Source organism: Hyla sarda, chromosome 10 (assembly GCF_029499605.1).
Source record: "Hyla sarda isolate aHylSar1 chromosome 10, aHylSar1.hap1, whole genome shotgun sequence".
In the NCBI taxonomy this organism is placed as follows: domain Eukaryota; kingdom Metazoa; phylum Chordata; class Amphibia; order Anura; family Hylidae; genus Hyla; species Hyla sarda.
Genome location: NC_079198.1, coordinates 91,044,968 through 91,056,962, shown reverse-complemented (window position 1 = coordinate 91,056,962; position 11,995 = coordinate 91,044,968). Strand labels below are relative to the sequence as shown.

The 11,995-nt window shown below is 42.3% G+C and overlaps 1 pseudogene; it reads right to left on the bottom strand.

The window, feature by feature from the left end:
* Nucleotides 1-9,046: 9,046 nt before the first annotated feature.
* Nucleotides 9,047-9,155, bottom strand: LOC130294715 (U2 spliceosomal RNA; annotated as a pseudogene).
* Nucleotides 9,156-11,995: the final 2,840 nt, after the last annotated feature.

Here is an 11,995-nt window from a genome sequence, read left to right as displayed (position 1 = left end):
CCTACACCCCTAAGTATTGATGTGATGCAAAGATCTCTAAATAGTGGAAGGGAACAACATATGGTCCATTGTAACTGGTCGGGGTGAACACTTCCCCTGTAAAGCCCTACTCTCGCACTATAAATTCCCTTCTTGGCAAGTGTTCCTCGCCCTAAAAAGGGCAGCCCCACACAGGAACCTCTCCCTGTTTCCACCTACAAACATTGCCATTTCCCATGGTTTTTAGGTGGAAATCGGGTTTGATTCCTGTGTGGGGCCGCCCTTTATAAGACGAGTAACATTTTCCTCGAAAAGGTGGAAGGGAACAATGCATTGTCCATTGATGGAGGTAAACACCAGGTGCCACCTACACCACCAATTATTGATGTGATGAAAAGACCTCTAAAAGGTGGAAGGGAACAATGTATGGTCCATTGTAACTGGTGGGAGTAAAAAAATTCCCCTGTAAGGCCCTACTGTTGCCCTATTAATTCCCTTCTTTGCAAGTGTCACTCACCCTAAAAAGGGTGGTCTCACACAGGAAACTCTCTCTATTTCCAACTAAAAACTCTGGGAAATGGCAGTGTTTGTAAGGGGAAATACCGAGAGGTTCCTGCGTGGGGCCACCCTCTTTAACCCCTTAAGGACCAAGGATGTACCGGTACGTCCTTGGTCCTGCTCTTCTGATATAACGCGGGGTTACACAGTAACCCCGCATCATATCATGGCGGGCCCAGCGTCATAGTGAAGCCGGGACCCGCCTCTAATAGCGCGCAGCGCCGATCGCGGCGCCGCTCGCTATTAACCCTTTAGCCGCGCGCTCAGAGCTGAGCCGCGCGGCTAAAAGTGAAAGTGAAAGTTCCCGACTAGCTCAGTCGTGCTGTTCGGGATAGCCGCGGCTAATCGCGGCATCCCGAACAGCTGACAGGACAGCGGGAGGGCCCCTTCCTGCTTCCTCGCTGTCCGATCGCCGAATGACTGCTCAGTGCCTGAGATCCAGGCATGAGCAGTCATGCGGCAGAATCGTTGATCACTGGTTTCTTATGAGAAACCAGTGATCAACATAGAAGATCAGTGTGTGCAGTGTTATAGGTCCCTATGGGACCTATAACACTGCAAAAAAAAAGTGAAAAAAAAAAGTGAATAAAGATCATTTAACTCCTCCCCTATTAAAAGTTTGAATCACCCCCCTTTTCCAATAAAAAAAAAAAACACAGTGTAAATAAAAATAAAAATAAACATATATGGTATCACCGCATGCAGAAATGTCCGAATTATAAAAATATATCATTAATTAAACCACTCGGTCAAATAGTGCATTTTTGGTCACTTTTTATATCATTTAAAAATGAATAAAAAGTGATCAATAAGTCCTATCAATGCAAAAATGGTACCGTTAAAAACTTCAGATCACGGCGCAAAAAATGAGCCCTCATACCGCCCCATACACGGAAAAATAAAAAAATTATAGGGGTCAGAATATGACAATTTTAAACGTATTAATTTTCCTGCATGTAGTTATGATTTTTTCCAGAAGTCCGACAAAATCAAACCTATATAAGTAGGGTATCATTTTAATCGTATGGACCTACAGAATACATATCAGGTGTCATTTTTACCAAAAAATGTACTACGTAGAAACGGAAGCCCCCAAAAGTTACAAAACAGCGTTTTTTTTTTTTCAATTTTGTCGCACAATGATTTTTTTTCCCGCTTCACCATAGATTTTTGGCCAAAATGACTGACGTCATTACAAAGTAGAATTGGTGGCGCAAAAAATAAGCCATCATATGGATTTTTAGGTGTAAATTTGAAAGAGTTATGATTTTTTAAAGGCAAGGAGCAAAAAACGAAAATGCAAAAACGGAAAAAACCCCGGTCCTTAAGGGGTTAAGGCAAGTAACACTTGCCAAGAAGGGAATTAAGAGTGCGAGAGTAGGGCCTTACAGGTGAAGTTTTTACCCCCACCAGTTACAATGGACCATACATTGTTCCCTTCCACCTTTTAGAGGTCTTTTCATCACATCAATAATTGGTGGTGTAGGTGGCACCTGGTGTTTATTGCACACCTTTCCTTTTGTTTGATTTCAAAAAATATATTTTATCCTAAGAAAAGTTACATTTTAGATAATGAATATCCTCAATAATTACTTGTGGTCTGATGGCGAGGAATGTCTGTAACTGGGGAGAAGCACCTTAACCCCTTAAGGACTCAGGGTTTTTCCGTTTTTGCACTTTCGTTTTTTCCTCCTTACCTTTTAAAAATCATAACCCTTTCAATTTTCCACCTAAAAATCCATATTATGGCTTATTTTTTGCGTCGCCAATTCTACTTTGCAGTGACATCAGTCATTTTACCCAAAAATGCACGGCAAAACGGAAAAAAAAATCATTGTGCGACAAAATCGAAAAAAAAAACGCCATTTTGTAACTTTTGGGGGCTTTCGTTTCTACGCAGTGCATATTTCGGTAAAAATGACACCTTATCTTTATTCTGTAGGTCCATACGGTTAAAATGATACCCTACTTATATAGGTTTGATTTTGTCGCACTTCTGGAAAAAATCATAACTACATGCAGGAAAATTTATACGTTTAAAAATGTCATCTTCCGACCCCTATAACTTTTTTATTTTTCCACGTACGGGGCGGTATGAGGACTCATTTTTTGCGCCGTGATCTGAAGTTTTTATCGGTATGATTTTTGTTTTGATCGGACTTTTTGATCACTTTTTATTCATTTTTTAATGATATAAAAAGTGACCAAAATACGCTTTTTTGGACTTTGGAATTTTTTTGCGCGTACGCCATTGACCGTACGGCTTAATTAATGATATATTTTTATAGTTCGGACATTTACGCACGCGGCGATACCACATATGTTTATTTTTTATTTTTTTTACACTGTTTTATTTTTTTTATGGGAAAAGGGGGGTGATTCAAACTTTTATTAGGGAAGGGGTTAAATGACCTTTATTAACACTTTTTTTTTACATTTTTTTTGCAGTGTTATAGGTCCCATAGGGACCTATAACACTGCACACACGGATCTCTAATGCTGATCACTGGCGTGCATTAACACGCCTGTGATCAGCATTATCGGCGCTTGACTGCTCCTGCCTGGATCTCAGGCACGGAGCAGTCATTCGTCGATCGGACACCGGGGAGGCAGGTAAGAGCCCTCCCGGTGTCCGATCAGCTGTTCGGGACGCCGCGATTTCACCGCGGCGGTCCCGAACAGCCCGACTGAGCAGCCGGGTCACTTTCACTTTCACTTTAGAAGCGGCGATCAGCTTTGACCGCCACTTCTAAAGGGTTAATACCGCACATCGCCGCGATCGGCGATGTGTGGTATTAGCCGCGGGTCCCGGCCGTTGATTAGCGCCGGGACCGACGCGATATGATGCGGGATCGCGGCGCGATCCCGCTTCATATCGCGGGAGCCGGCGCAGGACGTAAATATACGTCCTGCGTCGTTAAGGGGTTAAACATTTTTTGCACTATCCATATTTGTGAAGTGTTGGTGTGGCACCATGGTGAAGCTACTCTGATGCATCAGGCATGCTCTGTCTGAGTGTTGCTTTGGAAGAGAGGCAGTTGAAAGATTGTTATAAAACAGAAAGATGTCTGCTGTGTGGAGTGAATCTGTGAAATTGGAGTGACTTGTGTGAGTACTTACATTTGCACATAGAGGGATCACTGAATTTTAAACAGCCTGTTCACTTTTTTTTCTGTACCTCTAGGGGGAGGGGTAGATTGGTCACAGGTGTATAAATCTTAGTTTGGAACTCAGTTCTGAGTGTGCTCTGTCTGAGTGGGCTATGGGAGAGAGGCAGTGAAAGAGAATCAAATAACTGATAGTTTGAAAACCAGACTGGTTATATCAGATAGTGTGCCCTATATGAAAATGCAAAAAATAAAATTTATTTACTGTGATAAATATCAAAAAGCAAACATGCAGACATAAATAACACGTATGTAAAATAAACCTCATATAGAAAAAACATCATATAGAAAAAATATCATATAGAAGATATAAACACTGGTCTGAATGCCAAAAATTATATGTAGTAAACACCATATAATGAAAAATAAATATTGATATCAGATATAACCTAAATCAGCATGACATAAAAAACAAAACAAAGTGGTAATACATAGCTATGATAGTCACTTGGCGTAAACACTTGTTTTAAATCATTTATGAATACATGGCTTATGTTAAATCAGGTGTGAACACATAGCTATAGAAATCGCATAATGTGAACAGAAATGACACAGCAGATGTAGGCAATAGCTATAGAGCTCACATAATGTGAATACTGTTTCCGAAACAGGTATAAGAACATGACTATAAGGCTAAGTCTCCACTTGATTTTTTGCACTGCATTTTTAGGGATTAAAAAAACGCCTGCAAAATCGCCAGTGCAAGAGACGTCATCATGCATTTTTTCTTGCGTTTTTTTTGGCATTTTTCCGGCATTTTTTTCAATCATGTGGAAATTGCACCTTGGCGTTTTTTTTTTTTGGTACCCAAAATTTCTTGGGTACCAAAAAAAAAAAAAAAGAATGCAGCAGTGATGGATTTTTTTTTCCATTAAACGCAATGTATATATTTCATAAAACAATTTTTATTATTTTTTAATAAAGTGTGTGTTTCACTTTTTTTTAACCCCTTAAGGACCAAGGACGTACCGGTACGTCCTTGGTCCTGCTCTTCCGATACAACGCGGGGTTACATCATGGTCATATCATGGCGGGCCCGGCGTCATAGTGAAGCCGGGACCCGCCTCTAATAGCGCGCAGCGCCGATCGCGGCGCCGCGCGATATTAACCCTTTAGCCGCGCGCTCAAAGCTGAGCCGCGCGGCTAAAAGTGAAAGTGAAAGTTCCCGGCTAGCTCAGTCGAGCTGTTCGGGATAGCCGCGGCTAATCGCGGCATCCCGAACAGCTGACAGGACAGCGGGAGGGCCCCTTCCTGCCTCCTCGCTGTCCGATCGCCGAATGACTGCTCAGTGCCTGAGATCCAGGCATGAGCAGTCATCCGGCAGAATCGTTGATCACTGGTTTCTTATGAGAAACCAGTGATCAACATAGAAGATCAGTGTGTGCAGTGTTATAGGTCCCTATGGGACCTATAACACTGCAAAAAAAAAGTGGAAAAAAAAAGTGAATAAAGATCATTTAACTCCTCCCCTATTAAAAGTTTGAATCACCCCCCTTTTCCAATAAAAAAAAAAACACAGTGTAAATAAAAATAAAAATAAACATATGTGGTATCACCACGTGCGGAAATGTCCGAATTATAAAAATATATCATTAATTAAACCGCTCGGTCAATGGCGTGCACGCAAAAAAATTCCAAAGTCCAAAATAGTGCATTTTTGGTCACTTTTTATATCATTTAAAAATGAATAAAAAGTGATCAATAAGTCCTATCAATGCAAAAATGGTACCGTTAAAAACTTTAGATCACGGCGCAAAAAATTAGCCCTCATACCGCCCCATACACGGAAACATAAAAAAGTTATAGGGGACAGAAGATGACAATTTTAAACGTATTAATTTTCCTGCATGTAATTATGATTTTTTCCAGAAGTCCGACAAAATCAAACCTATATAAGTAGGGTATCATTTTAATCGTATGGACATACAGAATAAATATCAGGTGTCATTTTTACCGAAAAATGTACTACGTAGAAACGGAAGCCCCCAAAAGTTACAAAACAGCGTTTTTTTTTCAATTTTGTCGCACAATGATTTTTTTTCCCGCTTCACCATAGATTTTTGGGCAAAATGACTGACGTCATTACAAAGTAGAATTGGTGGCGCAAAAAATAAGCCATCATATGGATTTTTAGGTGTAAATTTGAAAGAGTTATGATTTTTTAAAGGCAAGGAGCAAAAAACGAAAATGCAAAAACGGAAAAACCTCCGGTCCTTAAGGGGTTAAATACATTTTTAACATTTTTTATGACTGTTCCATGCTGGGAGTTATAGTACCTGTAATATAGACATATCGCCCCGGGTGTCAGTCCTTACACCGGATGCGATCGTCCATAATAAAGCAGAGAAACGAGCGGGTCTATACATCGCTCACATCTCTGCACTATACTGCGGCCACTGATGTCAACAGAAATTCATATTTCCCACCCAGAGCTGTGATTGGCCGGATGGTTGCAGCCAATCACAGCTCTGAGGAAAAGATGAATGAGTGAGTGGCCGGCCCGGAGTATAGTGCAGAGCAGGGATGTGAGCGATGTATACAGTCGCTCCATCTCTGCTATAGACAGGACGATCACAGGGGGCGTCAGTAGTGACATCCACTGTGATGTGTCCTTAAGCAGGCACTACCACTCCCAACATGGAGCACACTGCTCAATGCTGGGAGCTGTAGTACCTGTATTAATAGACAGATCGCAGCAAGTGAAACTTCTGACACCCGCTGCGATCTGTCTATTAATGCAGGTACTACAGCTCCCAGCATGAGGCAGAGTGTACTCCATGTTGGGAGAAGTATTACCTGCAGTTATGGAAAGATCACAGCGGGTATCACTTCTGACAGTCGCTGTGATCCTCCTGTATAATGTATAGATGCAGCGGCCGCTCTCCTATGGTCCCCTGCACGGCCGTATATATACACATGTTCCTATTTCTCACAGAGAGCTGTGATTGGCTGGAACCATCTAGCCAATCACAGCTCTGTGGGAAATATGAATAAGTGTAAATATACGTCAGTGCAGGGGACCACAGAAGAGCGGCCGCCGCATCTATATATTATACAGAAAGATCGCATCGGGCGATCTGTCTATTAGTACAGGTACTACTACTCCCATCATGGAACAGTGTGTTCCATGATGGGAGTAGTAGTACTAACTAAAAAAATGTAACAAATAAAGCAAAAAAGTGAAACACACACACAATACATTTTTATAATTGTCGGCTACATTTTTATTTCCCCACACACATAAATTGATCCCTGTTTAAAAAGTAATAGTTTTGCTTTTTTTCAATAATATACATTTCGTTAGATACAATTTTTTCCTTCACTACTGTATATTTAAAAAAAAAAACTTTTTAATGGTTATTATTAAAAACAGCTATCTACATCACTGTTTTGGATCGCTAAAGTCCAAAAAAGATTAAAAACCACCTGCAAAAACGCCAAAGTTAAAATTCACATAGCGTTTTTCTTGGCGTTTTCTCACTCCCATAGACTTCTATTGGAGCAAAACGCCACGATTTTGACAAAAAAAAACGCAGAAAAAGTGCAAAAACGCCAAAAGGATAAAAAAAACGCCTAAGTAAAAAAACGCCAAGTGGAATTCGAAATTTGTGATTTCTCATTGATTTACAGCTAACATCTGGCTGCAGAGCTTTTTGACCAAAAAAACGCCATGCGGCAGAATTGGCGTTTTTCTTTGCATTTTGATAAAAAACAAAACAAGTGGAGACTTAGCCTAAATCACACAATGTGCACACTGTTCCAGATATAAGCTGAAAACCCCATAACAAATGATAACATAACAAAATATAGAAAGCTGGTCTAAATACATGCTGAACACATGAAAAAATGCAGTATGAGGAAAAACCGAGGTAAGTTGTACAACCTGATAACAATAATGGAAACTACCCGGGGTCCTCACAGTACCAAATGCAGCAGTATAGCCAATAATAGTCGCAAGATGTGAATACTGGTTAAGATATCTAAAAAGGTATGTACTAAACACTATATAATAAAATAAAAATAGAAATAGATGTCAAATATACCATAAATCAACATAACATAGAAACCGAATATGAACACATGGCTATAATGATCGCAGAATATGAATACTGATTTCAAGCACAAGGCTATAAAGGTCGCATAATATACACGCTGATCACACATAGCTATAAAGGTAGCATAATATAAACACTGATTGCACATGGCTGTAAAGATCGCATAACGTGAACTCTGATTTAACAAAAAGCAGGTAAAACACTTAGCCATAAGGTCGCAAAATGTGAACACTGACCTGGATGCAAGTCAAAAAACAACAGCAAAAGATCGCATAATAAAAAAAACTGGGAGGGGAGGGAGAAGAAAGGAACCTCAAAAAACAATACAAGAAAACCATAAATGTATAAATGGATCAATAAAAATGAATGAGATCATTTCTATAATTGAGACCCAAAGGAAATCGGGTCTCCATCCTCAAAATCCAGAAAGCTTCCCTAGTATGAAGTGCATGTAGCCAATCACCACCTCGCTTGGGGGGGAGAAACTTCCTCAATGCCCTGAATATAGATGGTTTCAGATTTGCCCCCATGTTTCTCTTTTTTTTTTTAAGAGCCGAGGCAAGGGCTCTCTATCACCCAAAGTGCAAGAAAAAGTGCAAACGTGTCACACTAAAAAAACATGCACAAAGGATGTGGTCTACCGCCAAGCCCTTCTCCGATAGGAGAGAGGCCCCAAAAACCTACCCTTCACCTCCGGCCAAAAGGCACCTGCAAGCTACTAAGGGGCTGAAAATGCCCTTGGCTTCAACCTAGGCGTTAACCAAGGTATCAGGCGATGAGCCGTATACTGGTGGCATCTTGACCAAAGCCAAGATGCCCAGGGGTTGCAGGGAGGTGAGGAACCTAATGGCCAACACACCTCCCCTAGACCGCCAGGAGGGACACCCAGAAGGGCTACCACATCCTGACAATCCTATGTACAAATAAAGACATAAACATGGCACAGTGACAAACAAAAAAATAATAAATAAGTGGGCGAGTGCAGATATACTGCCCGGTCATCTGGCCGGATCTATAAAAATTGCCCTGATCCTAGCCAGAAGGCCGAGATACTGAGGGTGAGTGCCAAAGGTGAAGAGTAATGGTGCAGTGCTTTCACTCAGTGAGTTATAACACGCAGTGAGTTTCGGCACCTCAGGGTCACCACTCTCCGAGGCACAGAAGTACCTCCGCTCTACACCCCTCTACCTCATGGCGAGACCCAGGGGAAACCGGTCACATCAGGACAGCCGTTGAGCTGATTCCTCAGAACCAGCCCTGGAACGCCCCGGTACACCTGCCTCCTCCGTGCAGCACCCATCCCCACCAGCCCCACAATGGTGGGGCCTCTCCACCAGTATGAAGCTGATAAGAACAGATACTACACTTGATCTTAGCCAAAAGGCCGAGAAGCGACTGTGGGGGGTGGTGAATGTAACATTGGTGTGGTGATCTGATCAAAATTTCGACTGTGGGGGTGGTGAATGTAACATTCACCACCCCCCACAGTCGAAATTTTGATCAGATCACCAATATCATAAAGAAACATATTCATGTGTTGTTACAAAATGATGATATGGTAGATCTACTGTCTGGGGGTGTCAGGTGTGTAGCAAAAAGAGATGAGGAGGCGGAGTTGCACACTGTCACAGGACATTTCCTTCGAGTCTCAATTATAGAAATGATCTCATGTATTTTAATTGATCCATTTATACATTTATGGTTTTCTTGTATTGTTTTTTTGAGGTTCCTTTCTTCTCCCTCTCCTCCCAGTTTTTTATATTATGCAATCTTTTGCTGTGGTTTTTTGACTTGCATCCAGGTCAGTGTTCACATTTTGCGACCTTATGGCTAAGTGTTTTACCTGCTTTTTGTTAAATCAGAGTTCATGCTATGCGATCTTCACAGCCATGTGCAATCAGTGTTTATATTATACTACCTTTATAGCCTTGTGCTTGAAATCAGTATTCATATTCTGCGATCATTATAGCCATGTGTTCATATTCGGTTTCTATGTTATGTTGATTTATGGTAAATTTGACATCTATATCTATTTTTATTATATAGTGTTTATTACATACCTTTTTAGATATCTTAACCAATGTTCACAACTTGCCACTATCATTGGCTATACTGCTGCATTTGGTACTGAGAGGACCCCGGGTAGTTTGCATTATTGTTATCAGGTTGTACAACTTACCTCGGTTTTTCCTCATGCTGCATTTTTTCATGTGTTCAGCATGTATTTAGACCAGCTTTCTATATTTTGTTATGTTATCATTTGTTATGGGGTTTTCAGCTTATATCTGGAACAGTGTGCACATTGTGCGATTTAGTCATGTTCTTATACCTGTTTTGGAAACAGTGTTCACATTATGTGAGCTCTATAGCTATTGCCTACATCTGCTGTGTCATTACTGTTCACATTATGCAATTTCTATAGCCATGTGTTCACACCTGATTTAACATAAGATATGTGATTTCTATAGCCATGTATTCATAAATGATTTAAAACAAGTGTTTACGCCAAGTGAGTATCATAGCTATGTATTACCACTTTGTTTTGTTTTTTATGTCATGCTGATTTAGGTTATATCTGATATCAATACCGTATTTATCGGGGTATACCACGCACCGGCCTATAACACGCACCCTCATTTTACCAAGGATATTTGGGTAAAAAAAAGTTTTTTACCCAAATATCCATGATAAAATGAGGGTGCATGTGTGCGCGTGTATACCCCGATATACCCCCAGGAAAGGCAGGGGGAGAGAGGCCGTCGCTGCCCGCTTCTCTCCCCCTGCCTTTCCTGGGGTCTAGAGCGCTGCTGTCGGCCCTTTTCAGCCCCTGGTTATCGGCGCCGCTGCCCTTTCTGTCCCCCTGACTATCGGTGCCGGCGCCGATAGCCAGGGGAGAGAAGCGGCGCCGACAGCCAGGGGGAGAGAAGGGGCAGCGGCACCCATTGCCGGCGCCGCTGCCCCGTTGCCTCGCCCCATCCCCGGTGGCATAATTACCTGAGTCTGGTCCGCGCTGCTCCAGGCCTCCGTCGTGCGTCCCCAGCGTCGTTGCTATGCACGGCGCGGCGCTCTGACGTCATGCGCCGCGCCGTTCAGCGCATAGCAATGACGCCGGGGACGCACGACGGAGGCCTGGAGCAGCGCGGACCCGACTCAGGTAATTATGCCACCGGGGATGGGGGGAGGCAACGGGGCAGCGGCGCCGGCAATGGGTGCCGCTGCCCCTTCTCTCCCCCTGGCTGTCGGCGCCGCTTCTCTCCCCCTGGCTATCGTCGCCGGCACCGATAGTCAGGGGGACAGAACGGGCAGCGGCGCCGATAACCAGGGGGTGAAAAGGGCCGACAGCAGCGCTCTAGACCCCAGGAAAGGCAGGGGGAGAGAAGCGGGCAGCGACGGCCTCTCTCCCCCTGCCTTTCCTGGGGGTGTATCGGCGTATAACACGCACACAGACTTTAGGCTAAAAATTTTAGCCTAAAAAGTGTGTGTTATACGCCGATAAATACGGTATTTATTTTTCATTATATGGTGTTTACTACATATCATTTTTGGCATTCAGACCAGTGTTTATATCTTGTGATTTTTGTTGGCTATTTGGTCGTATTTTTTGTTTGTTTTGGTGCTTTTTTCTATATGATGTTTTTTCTATATGATGTTTTTTCTATATGAGGTTTATTTTCGGGCATACATGCTTTTTATGTCTGCATGTTTGCTTTTTGATATTTATCACAGTATATGCAAAAAATATTTTTGCATTTTCATATAGGGCAGTCTGGTTTTTCAGGGTCTTCTAAAGGGTTAATCTTCCTCTGTTTGGATGATCTTAATCAGGATTCACCTGTTCTATCTTTATCTGGCTATTGTTTGGTCTGCCACGTCAAATCCTGTTTGGCGGAGGCGGGGAGTCTGTATCACGGTGGGTGCCGGCATTACGCCAGTATGTGTTAAAACCCCTGTGTGACATGATGCCAGTGCCATGATTAAGAGCAACAGCTCGAAACGCGTCAGCGTTTCACTTCTATTTTAGTGACATGTCACTTACCACTCTGTTGTAAATCTTTTTTCCTTTTAATGTGCAATGTTTCGCTAGGCTGGCCTAGCTTTTTCAAGAGTATGAGGTACCTCATACTCTTGAAAAAGCTAGGCCAGCCTAGCGAAACGTTGAGCCAGAGGAGAAGATTTTAGCTCAGTCCCCATGTAAATATGGATGGATCACGGTGCGCTGTGACACCACGTCTGTAG